This window comes from Cavia porcellus, unplaced genomic scaffold (genome assembly GCF_034190915.1).
Source record: "Cavia porcellus strain 051 isolate PalLab524CR breed Dunkin Hartley unplaced genomic scaffold, mCavPor4.1 scaffold_7, whole genome shotgun sequence".
NCBI classification, from domain to species: domain Eukaryota; kingdom Metazoa; phylum Chordata; class Mammalia; order Rodentia; family Caviidae; genus Cavia; species Cavia porcellus.
Genome location: NW_026947490.1, coordinates 48,667,500 through 48,691,856, shown reverse-complemented (window position 1 = coordinate 48,691,856; position 24,357 = coordinate 48,667,500). Strand labels below are relative to the sequence as shown.

Genomic DNA, 24,357 nt, shown 5'->3' with positions numbered 1-24,357 from the left:
TGATTACCTTGTATTCTGTTTTTACACATGTACTATGTCTGTCCTTTTGTTTTTACTGACTCTGCTTTGTTTTGTCACATTTGGTTTTATTCTCTTCAAAAATAAGTAATAAGAACAGTGGGAGTAATAAAACCCAAAATGTGTAAATGTTATTGTAAAAAATAGAGGAAAAGAAAGTGCTCTAAAGGATACAACTGCAAGTGTGTTTAGTAGTGTAAGATAGATGACTATATTACTAGGTTTTTGTTGGATCATTGATCACAACTGTTTACATTCTCAATGTTAGAATGTCCACCTTGTATGCTTTAATTTTGTAACTTGAATAGCTATTTCTAAGCTGACAATATGTAATCTATTAACTAGTAATTTCTCACTGTTTATTTTTCTTTTTTTGAAATTCTGTACTACTTGTACCCTTTTAGTGTTTTGGTTTTTTTTAAATAAAATCTTTAAAAAGGAATTAAAACCCATATTACTCACACCACTCTGCTTAGACAGAACTTATTTCTTCCCAGTTTGTATACAAGCACTAGATCTGAGGGAACAGACAGCTATCCCAAAATTATCAGGATATAGCACAGTAACCATCTTTAATTTCCTATTAACTTAATCTGGATCGCTGTATAACTTACACTGTTATATCATGACTGATCATAGATCTGATTTGTTTGATTGCTGCTTGTTATTGACAGATTTTATTCAAAACTGTTAGGTTGACAGTATCAAGTCAGAGAGTATAGATAACTATACTGAAAATGACAATGATTCACTATGATACCCATTCTGATTTGATTACCACCTGTTTTTGTAGTTCTATACTATCTACAAGGTTGTATTTCTATTAATACTGTTATTTACTGATATATTCAATTATACTTTATCTGATGATATAGCCAATTCTATTGATGATAACAAGAGACAACAGAGTAGAACTCCTTGTACAGCAGTTTTATGTCTTTTTAGTTTTAGGTGTCTATAGGAACATGTTTAGTTCTGTCCTGCTTTGTTCTGTTTCTCCCTCTAATATAGAAAGGATAGAAATACATGTTAAGACTCATGCTTGAGTAAAACTTATAAACAGTTTACGAGAACCGATCTTATGACACATGATGAAATGAACAAATGCTTTGAAGGAAAAAAAAAAAACCACTTCAGTACCCAAATGCTGATTCTGGAGTGTCATGATGTGAAATCCAGCAATACTATTATTCTTTGTTCAGAGCGATTTTAGTCTGCTTTAGTTTATTTAATCTCAACATAAATGAAGATATGGATAAATGCATACATGTTTAAGTGTATAGGATTGATAGCCATATTACTAAGTTTTTATTAGACACTTGAACAGAACTATCTGCAGTCTCACTGTTTGAATTCCCATTTATATGTTCCACTTTTGTATCTTGAATGATTATTTGTAAGAGGACAATATGTAAACATCAACAAGTGATTTATTACTCTTTATTTTTTTCTTTGAAAGTATGTACTGTTTCTACCCATTTTCCATTTTGTTTTGTCTTTATTTTTTTAAATTTTATTTTGAATGTAGTAAAATACAACAGAACAAGACAGAATAAAGCCAACTAAGGTTGTACAGGGAAATTGGTACAGAACTTCACAGCAGGTTACCGGGATAACAGTAATAGGTATCACAGTATATTTCATTATCTTTCAATGGTTGTTCTTTCAATCATGTATATCAAAATGAGAAGAAATACAGAACATTACAGAACTTATCAAAACAGAATATTGAATAGAGCAGTACCATTAATCAGAATAGAGCAAAACAGTAATAAAAATATTTGCCTTCAACGAAATGGTAGAAGGAAGTCCCCTTATTTGCTCTGGTGAACCTCCCAGGAGACGCTCAGATTTATGGTTCCCATTTGCTAATGGGGGGGGGGCAGGAGAAAGCGGGTAGGGGAAGTGGGATGTTTGACTCTAGGCCGTGCATCAGTAGATTCACTATTGCTTAGCAGGGAGGCAGGCTGGTTGTTTGGTTTCACAGTGTCCTAAGTTCCAACATGGCACAGATCTCAGGAGCTGCTGCTGGTTTTCCCCCTGGAAGGGCCACAGTCTGCCACACCACTACTGCTTAACAGGGAGGGGAGGTGCTTGCTTGGTTTCCCAGTGTCCTAAGTTCCAACTTGGTGTGGATCTCAAGAGCTGCTGGTGGTTCTCCCCCTGGAAGGGCCACAGTCTACCACACCGCCACTGCTTACCAGGGAAGAGAGGTGCTTGCTTGGCTTCTCAGCATCCTAAGTTCTTGTCTTTCTTTAAGTCAAATTAAAAAAAATTTATATGTAGAAGAGAAGTGATGCATGGCTTTGGGAGTGCTTACTTGAGATCAAGGACTTGCTCAAAAGCCTATAGGGTATCTGAGTCATGAATTAGACATAGTAGCTAAGAAGTGGTCTGCTTGCCTTAGAGCCATGGCAGCTGTGGCTCTCTTATTGCCAGAGGCAACCAAATTGACTTTAGGCAAAGATCTCATTGTATACACACCTCACAATGTGTCAGGACTCCTTTCTTTTCAGGGACATCTATGGCTGTCTGATAACCAATTTCTTAAATAGTAGGCTCTACTTCTAGAAGGACCAGCCATTCAAATAAAGAGATGTTCTTCCATAAATCCCATCACCTTCTTGCCAGAACATGAGGAAGAAATGAGACTGATAAATATGACTGTGAACAGGTAATTCTTCATACATATGCAGTCAGAAAAGACTCATTAGACACTTCACTTACTGACTCAGATTTAACCCTCTTCTGTGATGGAAGCTCCTTTATAGAAAATTAAAACAAAAGCAAGATATGCAGTGATAACTTTACACCATGTTCTTAAAAGCTCTTCACTTGCACTGGGAACTAGTGCTCAACTAACAGAACTCATGGCTCTGACCAGAGACTTACAATTCAGCAAGGGGTAAAAGGTCAATATTTATACTGCTTCTAAGTATGCTTTCCTAGTATTACATGCTCATGCAGTCATATGGAAATAAAAAGTTACCTAACAACCAACAGATCTCCTATAAAATATAATGAGGAAATAGGTGATCTTTTATTATCTGTTTATCTACCCTACCAAGTCTGTAAAAGACATCAAAAAGCAGTTGATGAAATATCTCAGGGCAATCAACTGGCTGATGCAACACCTAAAAAGGCTGCTTGAGGACCCCATCTTCAAGCCCCCCTGATCTGGGAGGGGTCCCTTGAACATATTCGACCCAAATACTCTCAGGCCAAAATTGAATGGACTCTCTCCCATGGATGCCAGCTTCTTCCATCAGGATGGTTACAATCAGATGATGGAAAATTGTTTCTTCCTAGTGCTGGTCAATGGAAAATAATTAACTCTTTACACCAAACCTTTCCTCTGGGGGGAGACAAACCTCAGCAGATGGCCTCAAAGTTATTCATAGAAAAGGACTTGCTCAGACAATAAGACAGGTAACTAAGACCTGTGAGCTCTGTCAAAAGAACAATCCTCTTAACCAAACCATGGTTCCTCCAGGCATACAGAGACATAGTAAATATCCTGGAGAAGACTGGCAATTGATTTTACTCATATGCCAAAAAGTAAGGGACTTCAGTACTTATTGGTTTGGGTAGATACTTTCACAAACTGGGTTGAGGCCTTCCCTTGCAAAACAGAAAAAGCACAGGAGGTAGTAAGAGTTTTGGTCTCAGAAATCATCCCCAGAATTGGACTTCCTAAGAGCTTACAAAGTGATAATGGACCTCCTTTTAAAGCAACAGTAACACAAAGTATCTCTCAGGCACCGGGCATTCTCTGTCATCTCCATTGTGCATGAAGGCCATAGTTATCAGGAAAGTAGAAAAGGTAAATGAGACTCTACAAAGACATCTTCATAAAATGGTTCAGGAAACCCATCTTCAGTGGTCTTATTTACTGCCTTTAGCTCTTATCAATACACCTCAAATCTTAGGCCTCAGTCCATTTGAAATGCTTTATGGACATCCTTTCCGCACTAATGATTTTTTCTTTGACAAAGAAACTGATGCTTTATTAAAAGACATCACTTCATTGTTTAAATTTCAACAAACTCTTCAAGAGCTAACAGAAGCTCAGCCCACAGAAAAAGGAAATCCTATATTCCACCCTGGAGATTTCGTACTGGTAAAATCTCCTCCCTCATTATCTCCTTCCCTAGGACCAACTTGGGAAGGACCTTATATTGTGATTCTGTTTGCTCCTTCCACAGTCAAGACAACAAGCTTGGACACCTGGATACATCACACAAGACTCAAACCCTGGGAACCAAAGACTGTCACTGGAATTAAACAATCACCCACTTACTCCTGTGAACCCACAGAAGACTTAAGATTCTTCTTCAAAAAGAAAACAAGGACTTCAGAAAAGCAATGCTACTATTAGCCCTTTTACTGTTCACTTCAGTGCTCAAAGGAGGATGCAATTCCTTTTTAATGTGGGCACAAAAATATGCAAAATCATTGCAACAAACCTCTTTCTGGACATGTGGCTTACTGTCCTTGTGCAGTACATCAGGACTTCCTTGGTGGATATCTCCTATTCAAGCAGATGATTGGAATAAATTACAAGACTATATTAATGAGATACAAAGAGATTCAGTAGTTCATAGTTTTGCCCACAATTACAAAGTAATAAAATGGCTTATAAATTATTCTCTTAATGATCCCGGACATAATCGGATTTTTTTCTAACAATGCCACTAAAACCTCTTTACAAACACTAATATGGCCCCTATTAGATAAAAATAAAGGTCCTGTCTTAAGGGCCAACAACCATAGATATCAATATAGTTATTTTTAAATATGGGATGAGTATCTATGGTTAACTCCCACCATAGGATATCGCAGTAGAGAAGCTCCCTTATGTTTTTTTAAAAATTTTATTTAAGGAGAAAAAAAAAAGCAGAGAAAGGGTACAAGTTATACAGATTTACAGAAAAAAATAAACAGTAGGAAATCACTAGTTAATGGATTACATATTGTCATCTTAGAAATAATTGTTCAAGTCACAAAGTTAAAGCTTGTGAAGTGGACATTCCAACAGTGAGACTGCAAACAGTTCTGTTCAATGATCCAATAAAACTCAGTGATATCATTTTCTATCTTATACACTTAAACATACATGCAGTTATATCATTTAGAGCACTTTCTTTTCCTCTCTTTTGTACAATGACAATTACACATTTTGGGTTTTGTTACTCCCACAGTTCTTATTACTTTTTTGGAAGGGAGTAGAACCAAATGTGACATAACAGAACAGAGTCAATCAAATCAAAAGGGTGGACATAATAGATAATGTAAAAGCATAATACAAGGTGATCAATAATGGTTACCATAATGCCTCCTGCTATCTCTAATAGAATTGCCTATATCATCAGTTATAATAAAATTGAACAAAACAGTAAAGAACAAAACTGACAAAACCAAAACATTGGAGACATTGTAGGTCTTCAAAAGTAGATAAAAGTCATCGAGAATGGGCATCATAATGACTCTCAGTATCTTCACAGCTGTTGCCTAAACTTTTGAATCTAGTACTATCAAGCAAACAGAATAGGGGGACATCAATCAAAAACAAGATGGTGAGAGTAATACAGGGCTTTATCAAGATAATGGAAAGTCAAAGTGGGTTGCTATAATATATCCTGCTATTTTTATTTATTTTTCCCTTAATTAAAAGGTTAAAAATAAAAAAGTAAATAATGGAGTGGAGATTGAGATAAAAGAGGGCATAACAGCAAAACAGTGCAGATCAAAACATAACCATTTAAGCAGAATAGTGTTTCACCACAAGATAATCCTGACATAAAAGTAGTTACCATATTGTCTCTTTCCTTGAAATCCTTGAATACAACTTCGTATATTGTAGCATTAAATATATCAAAACAATGTAAAACCATTTAAGAGAATAACAGCATTACAGGGTATTTAGAGTCAAATAACAGAAAATGAACAATGGTTTCTGTATAATCTCCTTGTCTATAAAAGTTTTTGCTTATACTATCGTACATAATAAAATCCAATAAGATACAACCTGTTTAGATCAATGGAGACAGAAGAACAAAGGTTTGATGAGACTTCAAAACAAGATGATACTAAATCAGTATTACCTATTAAGACATCATTTTCGCCAAAATAGCTGTTCCTATCATCCAATCTTCTCTGCCTCATTTCTGTTGAGCTCCTTTTCTGTCATTAGTTGTCAGTTTGTCTTCTTCATTTTGTTCTCTGCTCCATTCATTGTGGCCTCCCCGCCACTATTTCTGGATTCTTTGTGTTTTTCTTTTTTAGAATATCCTGCAATATTCTCTGTAGAGTTGAATTGGTGGTTGCAAATTCCCCCAGTTCCTCTTTATCCTGGAAGCACCTTGTTTTTCCATCAATTTCCAGGGACAGTTGTGTAGGATTTATCAATCTTGGCTGGAAATTATTATCTTTCAAAGCTTGAATTATTTCCCCCCACGCTCTTCGTGATTTGATGGTTTGTGCTGAGAAATCTGCTGTAATTCTGATGGGTGTTCCCTTGTAAGTGGTCTGCTTCTTGTCTCTGACAGCTTTTAATATTCTGTTCTAGTATTGAATTTCTGGAATTTTTATTATTATATGCCTGGGTGTTGCTCTGTTTGGGTTGTAGGTGGCTGGGGTCCTGTATGCCTCATACATCTGAGTATCTTTACCTTTTGCTAAATTAGGAAAATTCTCCTGGATTATTTCTGTGAGTAGCTTTTGTAGTTCATTTGTTTGTGTCCCTACTTCTTCTTTTATGTTCTTAATTCTTAAGTTATGGATCCTCTTATCATCTTCTTGTCTTTATATTATTGCTGTTTGTTTCTTTGTTACTTTTAAGAAGTTTTTCATTTCATTCTCCCATATTACGAGTCTGCACTCCAGTTCAGATAGTCTGTCCTTAGTTTCTTTCAAGCTGTTATGCCAGTTTTCAATAGACTTTTTAGTTTCCTGGTAGTCCCTTTGAACCTGCTTCACGTATTCTATGCTTTCTCTATTTTCTCCATCAAACAATTCTCCCCTCTTTTTCTGTTCTTCTATTCCACCATCTGTTTTTTCTTGGGTGGTCCTTAGCATTTCTCTAACTATTCTGCTTGTGTCTAGCTTCAGGTCATTGATAACTTCATTCCTGAATTGATCTATGAGGCTCTCTAGATGGCGCTTTATGTCTATTGGTGCGGTGTCCGCTATTACCTGTTTCTTAGGATTGGGGGCCTCTTCCCATATTTTTTATTCCTTAAATATGCAAGCTTATATAGGAGGCCCAGCTTCCCTCCTGTCAGCCACAGCCTGATTGAATTGCACCAGCTAGGTGTTCCTGCCCACTGCAGCCCACCAGGAAGTTGCAAGTCAGGCAGCCTATGAGGGGCTGCGCCTCCAGGCCACCATCAGGCTCTGGGATCTGGATTGGGCTAGCCTACTGGGTCCACCAGCAGCATCACGTAGGCTAGGCACTTCTCACCAATCCCACCTAAGAGGGGGATATGTGGCTGAAGTCGCCACCGCACCCTGCTCCTGCAGGTCTGCCTGGTCCCAGAATGTCCTCCGCTGGAGTCAAACTGTGGTAGAGTGTCAGTTTCTCTCACTCACCTCACCACAAGTCAGTGCATGGCTCCCAGCCCGTCCTGCAGAGCTTCCGCACGTCTCTCTCCTTGCCGAGCCAACGTAGAGGCAGCCGTCGCGCGGTGGGAAACCCAAATCCAGGCTTCCAATGGCGCGGGCTCCAGCCTCCACAGAGGCTTTTCTGTTCCTGTTCTAGCACCAGGACTGCATTCCAAGTTGGTTTCTCTCAGCCCAGTTCATTCCTGGGTCAGCAGAGCATATCTCCACCTGCTTATGACTCCTTAGTCCGCACCATTCCTGAATTATGAGCCGAGTCTTTCAGAGAGCCTCCATAGCTGCTATTATCTATCCGCCATGTTCTCTTGGAAGCCCCCTCCCTTATGTTTTGGAACAACAAAAAAGCCCTCTTATTCCCAATGGCCTCATGCCACTAAATACTTGGGATGGACACCACTTAAACAATGTGTACACACAGTAACTTTACAGGCTAATGACTGGTTTGCTACAGATTGATTTAATCACCCTGGAATTAGATGGGGAGACCCAATGGCACTCATTGGTCTTGTGGAGCCAATCTGTGACCTTGGCTGGCCCCTGGGGGATATGCAGATGAACATCAGGATTTGCATGGTTACAAGGCAGAAGTGTCAAAAGTATTGAGAAACCTGCAAATTTTCTTCACCTATCACATCGATGGTCCAGAAGCATGTTCCACTGCTATGATCATTTGGCCTCTGTCTTTATCCCTTCCCTAGGATTATAAAACATCATGCAACTTATCAAGGCCTTGACTAACTATACTCAGTGGGCCTTAGATGACACTGCTGCTAGTCTCTAACCTCTAAATGAAGAAACAAAATTAATGAGACAGGCTGTCCTTCAAAATTGGATTGCATTAGATGTTCTGGCAGCATCACAGGGGGATGCTTGTGCAACTGTAAAAACTGAATGCTGTATATGCATTCTTGATTCTTTTGCTAATGTCTCAGCAGATATTCAAGACATTAGACAACAAATTAACAACATGTCAGACTCTGAGATTCCCTGGATCTTGTCTTTCTCCTCCTTATGGAAAGCTATTAACAATTCTTCTTGATGGAAATCTTTGTTAATTATACTCATAATTGTCTTATTAATCTTATCCTTGGCCCATCCATACTTAACTATTTATTTGGCTTTTTCTTCTCCATCTTAAAGCTGTGCACGTACCCAAGATGAAAGTGCCTGGTGTCTATGGAGGGCCTCTAGACAGGATCTCTGTGGAGAAACCTCTGACTGCCATTCAACAATTGCGACCCTCTTAGCCTGCACAAGCAAGGCCAGCCATCTGCCTGTTACCCTCTCATGGAAGTTTGAGTTACTTCTTCAGAGGGGGGATTTTTGCAGGCAGCTGAGTTTGTTAGAAATATTATAGGCAGTCAGACAGGGCTGGGTCCTTGATGGAGCCATTAAAGATACCTTGCAACTGTGGGAGAGAAAGACACCTCCTGATGTGGACCAGGCCTCAATACAAAAAATCAAACAAACGCATCCACATCCTAAGGACTGATGTTCTAATTAGTTCCTTATCACCCTGAGGAAGCCTAGAGTCACCATCCTATCCCCTTAGGGAAGAGTCACAGCTCTAAGAATGCCTGATTCCTACATGACTTGCTTTCCTATTTGTCCCCAATTTAATCAATTTTACCTGAACTACTAATCTTATTGGATAACTACAGTTATGACCCACCTTATGACCATTTGCTTCATGAGTTCCCAGTCTTCCCTTGCCTTAAACCAATCTCGCCCCATGATTTTGCTCTATAAAAATTCTTAGAAAAGACAGAGTCCTTGGCAACCCACTCAGGACCCCTTCTATATCCTGTCAGACAGAAGCTTTCTTTCTCTCAATAAATATATTCTACTCTTAACCTCCATTGTTCCCAAAATTCATTCTTCAATTTTAGAGAACAGGAACTCATGGACATAGCAGGTTGGGAGTTTCATTCCTCTATATCAACACCATGGGGATGATTGGACCACTTCCTTTCTTTTGAAGAAGTCCCAGAAAATGGAAGCCCAGCAGGGTTAGACACTCAAGAGTCATCATTACCACATACCTGTCAGGCCCATTTTAACATAAGAAAAGAGCCACAGACACCCATGAATGAACCAAATACAAATAGAGGTAATCCCTTTATTCTGTGGTACACTAATATTATCTTCTTTGAAATATTCAGATTTTCTTTGTTCAGTCCATAAGAGTTAGGAAGGGGTCAGATAAAATGCCTCCTCCTTGCCCTTTATTTCTCTCACTATTTAAAGGGTCTATTTGAGAGAGTCCTGGGGGATGACATCGTCCTTTGTAGAACTTCCAAACTCTAAGACTACAAACACTAAAGATACAGCTGATACAAAATCACTCCACCATATACATTCTTTTGAAAATCCTTACAGTTCTCCACCCTGCATGAAAAATATTCAGAAACACTAAGACTTCAAGAAAAATGATTTATTTCACTTTGCTCAGCCACTGGCATTCTAGACACTATGTAAGTTAGTCTCCATCACTGGGTCCTGGTAGATGGAAGATGAATGCCGGATACCATAGGAAGATGGTGTCAGCGATAGAACAAAAGCACAGCTGCCTCAGTTATCTCCCGGCTACTGCTCCATCCAGTATGAGTTCCATATCCATTCCAGTTAAAGGCAGAGCAGTCTCCACATTGCTTGGGATTGCCCTCTGGGAAATAGCCTTCCCCACCAATGCAGTGCTACAAAAGAAGGAAAGGAGGAAAGGGTAATGAGAGATCAGCTGGTGAAGCTAAAGATATCTCAGTGGAAGTCTTTGCTCCCCATTGGGAATTTCCATTGGTGGTATTGATGTATTACACTCGTGAAAACCTCTCTTCCTTTAGTTTTATTTCCATCCCGTTTTCTGACTTTCTTTCCTCTTTTCTGAACATTCATTCTCAATGTCCCTGATGGGACTCTGTGAATTCCATAGGGGCTCTTCCCTAAGAGGGGAGACATCTCCCTCTTTCTTAGAGAGTGTAGGACTCTCTTGATCTTACACTCTGTATGCCAAAGCTGCAAAGCACCCTGCAGCTCCCTCAACATCACATCTCTTCTGAAACACTAGGAGCCCTGCGCATACTGTTCTTTCAACATAAGTTACATTAATACCTCATGCATTTCTGCTTATTTCTCAGCTTAGAAGTTACCTCTTCTATAGTCACTGCTCTGATACACCCAGCACAGATACATTCTTTTGTAGCCCCTAGTTGTTTCTGTTTGGTTTTGAGGGAAATTTGTGAACATCAAACCCAGACCTTCACACATACACAGTAAAGGCTGTGACATTTGGCTCCCTTCCCAAGCCCCTTGTTTATATATCCATTACACTTCAGAGGCTTTGTGTCAATGTCCTACTAGATGCTGGACAAAGAACACACTATCTTGTGTTGCTGAATGGCACAGGGGAGGTGCTACCTGAAAGCTTCTCTAAGGTGTAGGTGGAACCCATGCACACTGCGTTACTTGTGCTTCGGGCCATGTCAGTAAAGTGCTAAAGAAGACAGGTTGTCACAAAGAGACCTGTCCCTTGGGGGCCTCCCAATAATCATCCTCCATTATGCATTCATACCTTTGTTGCCAGAGAAGTTGCATCCTCTTCAATTGGGTAAGAGACACCTGATGGCTGAGGGCTTGTAAAAAACAACAGGGAGTGGTCCTCAGGGTCACCTGCAAGCAGCTCAGGACATTTTTCAGACTGTTAGTGAGGGGAAAACGGGGGCCCAAGTGAACAGCTCAAAGATCCCTTATCCTTTTCTCTTGGCCAAAGCCTTATTGACCGAAAAACAAAAAACAGCATGAGTCTATATTTCTCTGAACTAGGGGGATATCATGGTGCTACAGGTGACAACCGAGTACACTTGTGCTGGCAGGCAGTTCCTATGATGACCTCAGTCCAAAGTCTTTAGTAAGAGTGGTCAGGATGAGTTGGGTGAATCTCATTATAAGATGTCAGGTTTCCCCTCACAGTCCCTCCACAGTGTGTATCTACACATACCCTAGACACAAGGAACACCAAAATTCATTCTGAAAATTAAATGTCAGGTGGAGAATAACATGGCTGGCTGTTGGTCTGTCTTAGATCCAAAATGTTTCACAGATTAGTCCTGAGCATAATCCACACCATAGCCCCAAGCAACTGAGTGTTTTTTGCAAAAGCTGAGTAGACATCAATGGTGCATTTCAACCTCAATTCTTGATTTGGGGCCTCAAAAGCATAGAACAATTATACCTGGATAGAGAGACTGATGCCTCTGGTCTTCAAGATCCAGGGGAATGCAAGGGAAGACCACACTACACACACACACACACACACAAACACATACAAAGAGAGGCACAGACAGAGAGACATAGAGAGAGACAGAGAGAACGAGAGAGAAAGAGTGAGAGAGAGAGAGCGATCTAGAGAGATCATTTCTCACAGATCCCTTTGGAATCCACAAAAACTCACAAATTCGGTGTTACACCCAGTGACCTTCTCTCCAGCACACAAGGCATTCGCTGCTTTCTCATCATTGAATACTCTGAACTGGACATATCCTGCAGTGAACTCCTCTGGAAACAAGAGAGAGAAAACAAAATTTAAGGAAGATAGTAGAAATCGATTCCTTTGGACAAGGACAGAAGCCGTCTGTGCCAGACTGAATATGCAGCCCATTTCCAGCTCCACCAGTGGACTCCAAAACCACTGTGACCAATGGATGGTTTATGCCAGGCCCAAGGCTGAGCACAAGGAACCTTGCCACACGCAAAAATCCAAGAGTTGGTCCTCATAGGTGCCTCTGTGCTGGCAGAGATTTGCAGAGAGGGAAACTCAACAATGCAAGAAAATCATCATTAATATCATCACTCCAGGCACATTGCAGCAGGCAAGGCACTCACACTGATCTTCTTCATGCTTTTTTGTTCACTTTCATTGTAAAATCTCAAATTGCAAATGTACATAAAAACATATGTGGATCTTACAGCACAGGCTGAGCCTCTAGGATGGATATGCTGCCAAACTTTAGATTTACATTAAACAAATTTATAGTTGATTTGTAGTTTCTATGGAAAATAGAAATGCAGGGACAGGAGTTTAGCTCAGCAGCATAAGCATCTGCCTGGCAAGGCAAGCATGAAGCAAGTATGCCAGTACCAAAAAAAAAAAAAAAAAATTGGAAAAAAGAAATACAATTTTCTCAACATTGTTATTCTTCCCTGTTCATATGGATGTGATGTGCTTCTCACAACTTATAAAGGGTTAGAAATATGGTTTCTAGGAGTAGAGTCCACAGGCAAACTTCTCTAGTTCAAATTGTAGCCAATCCACACATGCCTTTGAAATAAGGTAATTACCTAAATCTCTTTCTGATTTTGTCCTAATCTGCACAAAAAAAGCTATACTACTTCAAGCCTCAAGAGCTGCCATGTAGATTAAAGGGAGCAATACTGTACACATAACATGCATAGAGGAGAACTAGGCTGCAGTAAGTGATAGATAACTGCTACTCATTATAACTGCATTTATCATCTTTCCTACAAAGACTTCAGAGGAGCACTGAGGACTCACTGAGATCGTAGTGGAAGTAATAAGATGCTGTCTTCTCGGCATCACCAAAATTGTAGACTACAGGTTTCTCAGGCCCATTGTCAATCTTACACTTTCCTGCTCCGTATTTCACTGGGTATTTCTGTGGGAAGTGAAAACATCATTGAGCGAGCAAAATGGGGTTGGCTCTCACTAGGATGCTGTCTAGAGTAAAAACATTTGGTTTTTGATGAACGGACAGTGTTTCATTTCATTGTATTCATTTTTATTTTTTGTTGTGCTAGTGGTCAAGCCTAGGGCCTAGAGCATGCAAAGCATGAGCTCTACCGCTGATCCACATTCCCAGACCACAGACATTGTTTAAAATGGACAGCATAGAATCTTTCCCTCTGTCTGTGCTTCTCCAACATACCATTCCCTTTGGTCTCAGTCTCAAATTCTCTTGCTCTAGCCACTACTGGTCTTTCTCTTCCAATTCACTCTAACAGATTGCTTTTCCTTCGTAAGAATTCTTCATGGAATCAGACAGAAGCTAGGTATGAATTATGGTATAGTAAACAGGCAAGACAGCCCCAGGGGAGAATGACTCCCTCCTGAATTCAAATTTCTACTACTCTCTATATCATGAAAATCAGCTCAGCCAGAAGCCCAATGTACCTGGTAGAGGCCAAACAGATTGTGTCCCAGGTTCTGGAAGAACCCAACTGCCGTGCGGTACCTCAGCAGGGAATTATTCTTCCAGTTGTCCATGGGGATACTGTTTGGCAGGTGCCAGATACGCAGGTCGAGGGCCTGGATGTCATAGTAGCCTGGATTCTAGAAAGCAGCCAACACTGAGCCTGAGCAGGTCAGGAGACCCCATGAGAAAAACAAGACACACACATGAACCACTCGGCTGACTTTGACAGCTGTTTCAAGTTTATAGATGGACAGGTGGAATCAAACACTCCCAATTTCAGATGATGATGGTTTCCACCACCATCCAAGAGCTGTATTTTTATTGGGCTCTGTTGGGAGAAAGCTGAGATTGGAGACATGTATTTCTCTAACCTGCTCCAGCTGTAGCTCCACACCCCATATTTCAAGCCTCCCTCCTGCATTTTTGTGGCCTTGCCACACTCCAGGCCTCACCACATCCCACAGTGGTGGCAAAGGCACCAACCTTGTAGTCATCATTTGTGGCCGCCTCTGCAGTCTCAAAGGTGTTGTAGTTGGCCCAGTTGCTGTCACCTTAGGGTAGTTGACACTATTGCCCTGCTGACTGGACCAGCGGTCACCCACTGTGCACTTCCCATACATGTTGTTCTCGTGCACACTGGCCACCAGGGTCCAGCTGCCACCCGCAGTGGTCATGTCACAGAAGGTCTGGTAAATGATGCCATTCTTGGTGTGAAGGCAATACAGGCCATTTGTAAGGAGAAGCAGCCCAGAGCCTACCTGTCTGCACTCATGGTCCATTTCAGCCACAAAGGCAGGACACATCTGGAAAAATAAACACGACCCCAACACTCCTCATTTAAGCCTATCATTTTGTGTCCTTAGGACCACTGGATCTCCTGAGCTCAGAAGACCACATCCTTGTGAATGAGTCAAAACAGAATTACCAAAACTCCCTGAAACTCTCCTCCTATAGTTAAACATGGATTTATCACAGTCCAGCAATTCCACTCCAAACATATACCTAAAAGACTGAAGTCTGAACTCCCACCAATATCAGTATGCTATTGTTCATGGCATCATTGATTACAACATACAAAAGGTAGAAACAACACAAATATTCCCTAGCAGATGAATGCATAAGCAAAACATTGTCCCTATGTGTGTAAATACAGTGTATATTACATGGAAAGTGTATATCTACTGATAAAGGTATGCAAACATAATGGTTGAAGTTGAACATAAATAAATTATCCATGGTATAATATGTATGAACCTGGCTGACATTACGTTAAGAAAAATAAGTCATGCATAAAAAGGCAACTAACTTATGATCTACTTTTAAAAGGTATCCAAAATAAGCAAATTTATCCAAAGCATAAATAGAACAACAGGGGAAAGGAGATATGAAGGTGTTACTTAGTAGATAGAGTCCCAATTAGAGGAAATGACAATTTTCAGTGGGTGGACATCAGTGATGGTTGCACAACAATGTGAAAGTAATTTATGCCACACAAATGAATGTTTAAAAATAATTGAAATCCCAAGCTTTACCCAATACATAATGTATGTACAGTTTCCCATTCTTTTTATACAAAAATGAAAACCTACCAGAAATAAAACCCCATGCTTGCTCCAATGTCTGTGCTACCACACTTACCATGGGCATTATGGCACCTCTGCTTGGCTTCACTGCAGCTTTGGGGCAGAAATAGAGACAAAGAACAAGTCTCTTCCTCAAGAAAAGCACTGGCCAAAGCTAGAGAAAATGTAAAGTTTTATTCTCATTGCTGGTTTGACACAAAATCCAGCCTCCCTTTATCATTAATCTCAAACTCATTTCTCCACTGAACCAGAGCTTCACTGTCTGGGATGAAAAGCGCTGAGATGGCCAGTGTCATCTCCATTCAGCCCACCTGGCCTGGCATCCAGCACAGACTTAACATATACCTCCCCACATAACCTGATGGAGATGCTAGGCCTTGCCCAGGGCTCAGGGCATTCAAAGGAATTAATACTGGCCAAGCTGCCAAGAAAAAAAAAAAAACCTTCTAGAGCATTTCCAAAAATCCAACAAAAAAGTATACTGAGAATAAACAGAAGTTTAGGAGAACAAAGAGAGATTCAGATGAGAATAGAGACAAAGAATAGAAAATGGAGAAGGAGAGGCCTGACAGGAGGTAGAGAAATGATCTAGCACAGCAGGTCTCAGTCACAGAAGTCCAACACAATGACACCTCAGCTTATTGTGAGAGAATGAATATTACTAACAGTAGGATGAAAGAGACGAAAATGCAAGAGAAGAAACAACATGTCCAAAGGCCCAGAGAAAAGAATAAAGCAAAAAATATCCACCATACAAAGAAGTATAGATAGGTTGATGTGCTTGAAAGACAGGGTAGAAGGCAGATAGTTTTGGCTGTGTTTAAGAGACTAACAGGGACATAGAGTAAAGGACCTTCAGTACTGATCTTCACTCCAGTACAAATCAGAAGAAAAGAGGCAGTGACAAGTTTTGTATTCAGAAACATTCAGATATAAGGTATTTGATACTCACGAGTTCATGGTCCTTGTAAAAACATCTCAGCATCTAGTACCTTGGCCACACCATGCCTCAAATGCAACTAACAAATACTGCTTTTATGAAGAACACATATGGGGATGTTTAGCAAAACTTGCTTCTCTCTTTAAAAAATACATAATGAAGAGAAATCTTGAAAATCCTTGCTTCTCATTGCAGAAAGGAGGGCTAAAAAGAAAACGGTCTCTGGATACAAAGCAGACCACGCAATTGCCACACAAGTCCAAGGCCAGGTCATAGGAGTGAGGAATGGCTTGGAGGACAAACAGGCCCTCCCAGAGTCCCTTCAGGTAAAATGAGGCCCAGAGCCTGAACCAAGGTCGGCCTTAGTAATACGCTCCTTGCAACAGGTCAGATCCCTCAAGAGGTCAGAAATCAGCATTCAGCCTACATCCAAGGTGACCTGAGCTCATCTTAAAGATGTCATCTTAAGCCCAGAAGAGGCTCAGATCCTGGAAGTAACTCAGCTACTTACTTTCTTCCAAAAGTAAAGATGAGCTGGGAAGCCCAGGCTCGTGCAAGGAGACTCATCTGCATTGCACCTTCGGGTGGCTGCCATAAGAAGCATCAGAAAACCAAGCTGGGTCACTGCAATCTGAGGAAAATCAAGATGAAAGTCACTGTTGTAACCATCCTTCTTCCATGTCCTTGTCACTACCATACTCCTATCTAGTCTAATATACACTAACGGGTCCTCAGCTCTTTTCCTGTTTTCTTTTTTAATCTCCACACATCTGGCACCTAAATCAGAACTGGGCAGAAATGAGTCTTCCCCTAACTCACAGACAGCATCTCTCTTCCCTCCACACTGGGCCTGGAGCTGAGCATTGCCAACCAGGTGGAGACTGTGTGTTCCTTCCACAAAGATGCTGAGGAGGAGTGAGGCTCTGAGTCTTTTATGGAGAAATCCCAGTGGGTACTGACCAGATCTCCAGCCTCACCCTCTACTGGCATTATGCGCAGTGCAAGTGAGGCCTCTATTCTTGATAACAGAAAGAGCTGGCAGTCAAGGACAATTCTGAAAGGCCATTTACTAGCATTGCTTCCAGATTCAGGAATTTCAGGAACCAATTACCCCCCAAAATTTTTAGAAGATGACCACTAAGAAGAGTTGATTTGTATTTTGGGGAATTTTATTTGTATCTTTCATACCAAGCACACTTTATTAAATTTAATCATATACCATCAGGACTCGTAAGCACATACCTGTAATCCTGCCCAAGGCACGAGGATCCTTCAAAGTTCAAGACCAGCCTGGGCTACAAAGTGAGCTCAAGGCCAGCCTGAAATGCATAGAAAGAACTTGTCTCAAAAAGGAAGAAGAAAATATGCCATTATATAATAATTTTATAAAAAGAAAGTATGAACAACAAAACAGGAAAAAGATCACTTCACAAAACTCTAAACCTTTATTTCACCTTGAATAAATTTAGTTCAATATCATGACTTTATCTTTAATTTCCTCACTTTGTTATGAACTGCTGAATCTTTAGTAATGACTATCTGCATTTTAAAAATGAATTTAATGCTTCAGATCCGTATATATCTCCTTTCCCAGAGCCCTTCTTCAGTTTTCAAATCCCAGTCTGCTTAGCTCTACCTCAGTGATATCACATACTGCATACACCACTTTATTATAGCACTGACAATGTGGTGATAATTTGGAGAAAAAACTTTGTCTTCTTGGTTCTTTTCTGCCTCTCTAGGTTCAATGCAATAATTTATATAAAATACTCAAATACATTAATGGAATACAATAACAGCATGCATTAAGAAAATCTCCAACAAAAGTACACTGCCTACAGTTCTGACAACCATCTGCTCCCCAGCATCCTGGCTACCCTCAGACCTGTCATGAGGCCCAGGATTATCCTGTAAAGGACCAGGAAGATCACCCAGCACCAATTAGAAAACATGTCAAAATTAAGTATAACTACAGAATTCCACAGATATTGGCAACTTGGTGCAGAGAAGACTTAAGGCGAACTCTTGATGCTCAAGACTAGAGATGGGAACAACAATAAAACAAAGCTTACCATGCTCAATAGATCTCCAAATTTCCCATCCACCATTTCAAGTTGCTGGAAGGGCTCCTGGTGTACAGCAGATCTTACTGTCTGCAAATATCTCACAATGCTTTCCTAAGAACTACAAAATTTTTGTAAAGAACAACACAGCAGTCTATCAGAGACTGTAGGCACAATATCAAGCTGTTAGAGGAAGAAAACGAATAGTCAAACTCAGGTACATTTTGTACTTATGCTAAAATAAAAGTGTAAGACTGTACACATAGGAGGGGATTGGGGCTAAGCAGAACTAAGATGTTTTATATTTACGTAGCAATTCATTGCAATGAGTATAATCATTATGTACTGTGAACAAGAACTGATAAAATGTGTTTAAACAGATACATATATTTTCATTTTTATTAAGTTTATTGGTATATTTTAGATATACATATTGTTCACATTCACAGTAGAGAATTTACACCTGCACGTGATATGTGTTAAATCATTTTTCCCATTCTCCTCTCCTCCCAAAAAGTACAAAACTCTCAATGAGTTGAAGAGTAGTTTTTGAAAGAAGAAAGAAAAAAGACAAATACTTAGGTACACTTGCCAAAAGAAGAAAAAAAAAGAATTAAATTCAATGATTAAAAACAAAGAATTCAATGTGGCTGAATAGAAAAGGAGCCACATTGAATTACTTGGTGAAAATCAACTAAAAACAAAGGTAACTGGGGGAAATGGAGGTACATATATCCTGACCCCCGAAACAACCTGAAATAGGACACGTGCACATCAAACAAACCATAGACATAGGATTTTATGAAATGGTGATCAAGATCACCATGCTGCTGGTGGCACTACTGCCTGTGTACTGAGCAAGAAGCACCAAACTAAGATGTCCTCAAGAAGCTGATAGACTGCAAATGTGTGACTAACTCAAGCCAAACAAGATAGATTTGGGATGAAAGGCACCTTGATTCTTACGCCTTCCTCCATGCTGAGGATGCAGAAGATTTCACCAGCACTACTCCCTCCTCAATGGGCACCCAGATTTTTTTTGTCTTGTATGCTAGCAGCTAATTGGAATCCCACCAAAAAGGTTAGAGACCAAAGCAAAAGCAGTCCACAACCCTTCCTGCCCTGTAGTGTGAAAGAGGGATGAAAGAGGGATGCATAGAATTTGAACACTGTGGCACACTCTAGGAGAAAGGAAATTCAAGCGGGACCAGGTAGACTGTGAGCTATCTCCATTGTGGGACAGAATCAATGAGTCACTATGGTTAGTGATTCCTGCAGGGGTGGTGGTGTTGTACAGGAGCACTGGTCAAGATTCCTAATCTACCAAACAAGTTTACAGAAAAGGCTTAAATATTTTAGACAAGTAATATGATTCTAGGGCTGTGGGAGAAAAAAAAGCTTCTAGCAGTGTTAGAGACAAAGATCTTCTGTGGGTGGCCTATATTTATTAAGTTTTCAAACAAAAAAGAGAATAAGGAGGAATGTGTGGGAACTGAGAAGGACCTTCAGAGTCACTTCAAAGACTGTTCCACATAGTAAATTATACCAATTTAAGAGAACTGTCTTATCTCTATGATGAAATTTAAGGTAGGAGTGACACAGCAGGAGGGAGATGCCTGGAGTTGCAGTCTCTACCTAGTTAATTATGGTTGGAGAGAGGTGTCCACAGCTGTAGCCTTACATGGCCCTTTGAGGTGTCTCTGGCGTTACAGGATTCAGCCAGGACCAGTGATTCATAGAGATACACTTACTATGAATCACTGCCCATCTCCCAACGAGGGACCTAAACCTAGAACAGGTACACTGATAAACATGGAAAGTCAACTAGTTTATTTTAAATCTTGCTCAGAGCAACTTTGTAGTAGTCTCCAGAAGTTGTGGTGGTGCTGGTGTCATCCTGGCAGCAGCTGTGCAAAAGCAGTAAATGAAACAGCAAAATCCTTCATGCCATGTGGCCAGGGACTTCAGAGAATTTAAGCAACCTTGCACGGTATCACAGCAATAACTAGGAGGCTGACGCTCTTCCCATGGGCAGAGGAGATCAAAGTGGGATCAACTGACACTGCAGTGGCAGCAGGAGCAGTTAGGTCACAGTTTCCCACACACTCCATCTTGCAAAAGAAGACAGAGGACAAAAGGCAAAGTCAGGGAAAATGGGACAGAGATACCTGTATGATGATGGGAGAAGCCAACTCTCTGTAAGATGGAGCACCGTCAGCCTGCCTCTGTCTGAGGATGCCACAGCAACCAGAAGAGCAACACAGGGATCAACAGGGTAAGGAGTGTGTGGTTTGGCAGGCACATACAGAAAGTCACTGGCTGAAGTCCCTGGCCCCAGTTCCCCTATCTGGAGGCCAAGATCATCCCCTACCTAGCACTAATCCTACTGCAGAGCTCCATGGCTTAACATGCAGTTTATATAACTGATAGAGACACTACCAAAGAACTGTGGCTACAAAAGGAATTTGTTGTAGCTGTTTCTTCTGTTTTATTTTCTTGTCTCTGTGCAGGAATCTTTTTATTTTGTTTTGTTTTGTGTTACATTTTAAGTGTGTTTAGATTTTTACCTTTGTGTATGTTTTGTTATATTCATCTAATTTCTCTCTGTCTGCCAAAATTTTTATTGTTTTTATGACATTTTCATAAGAGCAAACATTGGATCAGGTATTTCTGGTCCACCTTGAGAACCTTTTGCCTTCTGCTGGATTCTCTCTCTTTCCTGTCTTGTTCTCCAGCTTCCCAAAGCTTGTGTGATCAATGTTTGTTCCTTATCCTTGCTTCCACTACATATCCCTTCAATTATCTCTGTGTTTTGTCCCCTAGCCCTCTTGAATTCTCCCACCACAGAGTAAGATTGCTCTTCTAAGGGAAAACTATTTGAGCACAAGTTTTTAACTTATATTACATTTTGTTATATAACTATAGGTCTTACCCTATGGTTAAAGATACCAAATTAATAGTCTCCATAGTTTTTAAGATACTAAGCTATGTTTGATCTGTTGCTATTGCTAGTGACACTACTTAGGCAGGATATTATACTTGTTATAATCTGTTATTCTACCTTTATAAGCAACACTGTGACTAAGGTCATTACCATTACTATTGTCCAGTACCAAAGATCTGAGTGGTGAGCCAAATAGACAACAACATCTCTTCCTTCATAAATTGGGAACATTAAAAAAATTGCGAATGTAGGATCTTGGGAAAGATACAAAGACCCAGAACCATCTACACCTAAAAGACATATCGGAGGAATAGACCTTTTCTAGGGAAGCCTTGGTATTAGACATAAATCTGTCATTATGAGCAATTTACAAGCATCAACACAGAAAACAAAATAAAGTTTAAAAATGGAAAATGACAAGATGCAGAAACAAAATGTAACCAGACCTCCAGCTGACCCAGGACAAATCCAGGACATGATGCAATAAGACAAATCAGAAGTCACTCCCTCAGTTTTCTAGGATAATTACAAAAAAAGTAAAAAATAAATAAACAAATAAGTAAAACTAAGAGGCTACAGAGGAAACAAAGAAGAAATCATATTTCAGATCAAAAATTCATGATGGCTATAATAAGTATAATGAAGAACTTGCTCAGCATGAACTAGAAATGTATTTTAAGACTAGAGAAGCATAGAAAAATGCTGGAAATCAAGGTTGAGGCTTCTTCCTTTTCTCTTCTTTTTCCACCTTCTCTCTTCCCCTCCCCTCTTGTTCTTCCTCCCTTCTACTGGGAATTGAACACAAGGCCTTTGCCCTGAGCTCCTTCACAACCTTTTAAATATTTTGCACCTCTTTAAATTGTCATGCTGGGGAGTTCTGGGCCCGCCAGCACCATTGGTTCCAGAGGCTGGGCAGCTTGGGGTAAGTGTACCTGCACCATCCCCCAAGCCCACCGAGTTTAGGATTCTCACTCAGCCCATACAGGGAACTTCATGGCTTCCTGTAGCACTGGAGAAGCTCAGTGAGCCTTGAGCATGCCTGGGCCACCACTGGCCTCCCCACTCCCTGCCATGCTTGGTGAACTCTGGAGTTCTGAGCCTGCCTGTGCCCTAAATTCTGGAGACTGGCTGGCCTGACATAAGTGTTTCTGCACCATCCCAAACCTGGAAGTTCGGGATCATTGCTCCCACCAGCCACAAACTTCTTAGCATCCTCCATACTCACCTTGCCCTGCAGGGATTGGGTTTGCCTCCCCAAACCCCAATGACCCTCTCTCAGTCCAGGGAACTGGGTGGCTAGAGTCCCAGGAGCTCAGGGCATAGAAGATGCTTTCCACCAGGCCCTGGGGAAGAGTTGGAATATTACTTGAAACACAGAAATACAAGACAAAGACAAAAAAAAAAAAAAAGACAAAATGCAATCTCAAACATCCAGCCCATCCCAAGAAAGCCTAGGAGTCATGCAAATACAAGAAAATACATGCATTATGCCTGAAATACCTGACATGATAGCAACTGAAATAAAGAAGCAACTCTGAGAAGCTTTAAAATGATTCAAACTAGAAATAATCTCCCAGATAAAAGACGAAATGATAAAGGATATGAAAGAGATGCTGAACATATCTAAAGAAAACACAGTTTAAAAAATTGGAGGAACTAAACAAAAAGGTAGAATGCCTGGATGAACAATATAAGAAACAAATGGAATACATAAAGCACATGCAAAGAGATATACAGAAATCAAAAATTCCATTGAAAGCTGTAAAAACTGCCTCAGTGAAAGTGAAGATAGAGTTTCAGACCTTGAAGACAAGATTGTGAACAGGAAAGGAAAGATGTAAAAATAAGAAACAATCAGGAAATAACAATTCAACAGCTGCAAGATGATGCAAAGAAAAACAACATAAGATTGATAGGGATAAATGAAAAAGAGGGGACAACATAAAGGATGTCAAGAGGGTATTTAGAGAAGTAATAGCTGAAAGTTTCCCAAACATGAAACTGCAAACTGACATCAGGATCAGTGAAGCATATAGAAGTCCAAATAGCCATAATCAAAATAAAACTACACCCAAACATGTAATAATCACCATCCCGGAAATCCAACATAAGAAAAGAATATTAAAAGTTGTCAGAGAGAAAAGACCAATCACCTATATAGGAAAGCCTAGCAGAAGCACAACAGACTTCTAAGCACAAACAATAAAGTCAAGAAGAGCATGGAGTGAAGTATTTCAGACCCTAAAGGAAAACATCTTCCAATCCAGACTGATGTATCCTGAAAAACTGCCTTTCAAAATGGATGGAAAAATAAGATATTACAACAATGAAAAGCTGAAGAATTTCATAATCACCAAACCAACCCTGCAAATACTGTAAGATATTCTAGATAGACATAGGAAAAACCACTAAACAAGGCAGACAATTATACAGAGTGGAAATATGAAGAAGCAAAGCAGAAAGATAACATGTCAAAAGGAAATCAATATATAACAGTTATAACCATTAACTTAAATGGCCTCAATTCACCAATTAGAAGAAACAGACTGACAAAAATCATCAAAAATAACACCCAACCATATGCTGTCTACAAGAAACCAAAGTAACCCAAAGGGAAACTCATAGACTGGAAGTCACAGGATGGAAAATAATACTTCATGCAACAGGAATCCAAAAAAAAAAAAAAATCAGGGACCCCTGTTCTGTTTGCAGACAATGTATACTTCAAACCAAGAATGATCCAAAGAGATAAACAAGGTCACTACATACTAGTTCCTTTCAAGAGGAAGAGATAACAATCTTAAATATATATGCACCAAATATCAGAGCACCCAGCTATACAAAGCAAGTATTGACAGAAATGAAAAACCAAATAAGCAGTAATACAATTATAACAAGAGAGCTTAACATGCCATTGACAGAAAGGAAGAGATTAACCAGACAGAAAATCAGCAAAGAAATAACAGAACTGAATCACACCTGT

General features: G+C 40.1%; 1 pseudogene; it reads right to left on the bottom strand.

Moving 5' to 3' along the window:
• Window positions 1–9,728: 9,728 nt before the first annotated feature.
• On the bottom strand, window positions 9,729–22,593 carry LOC100725638 (intelectin-1-like; annotated as a pseudogene).
• Window positions 22,594–24,357: the final 1,764 nt, after the last annotated feature.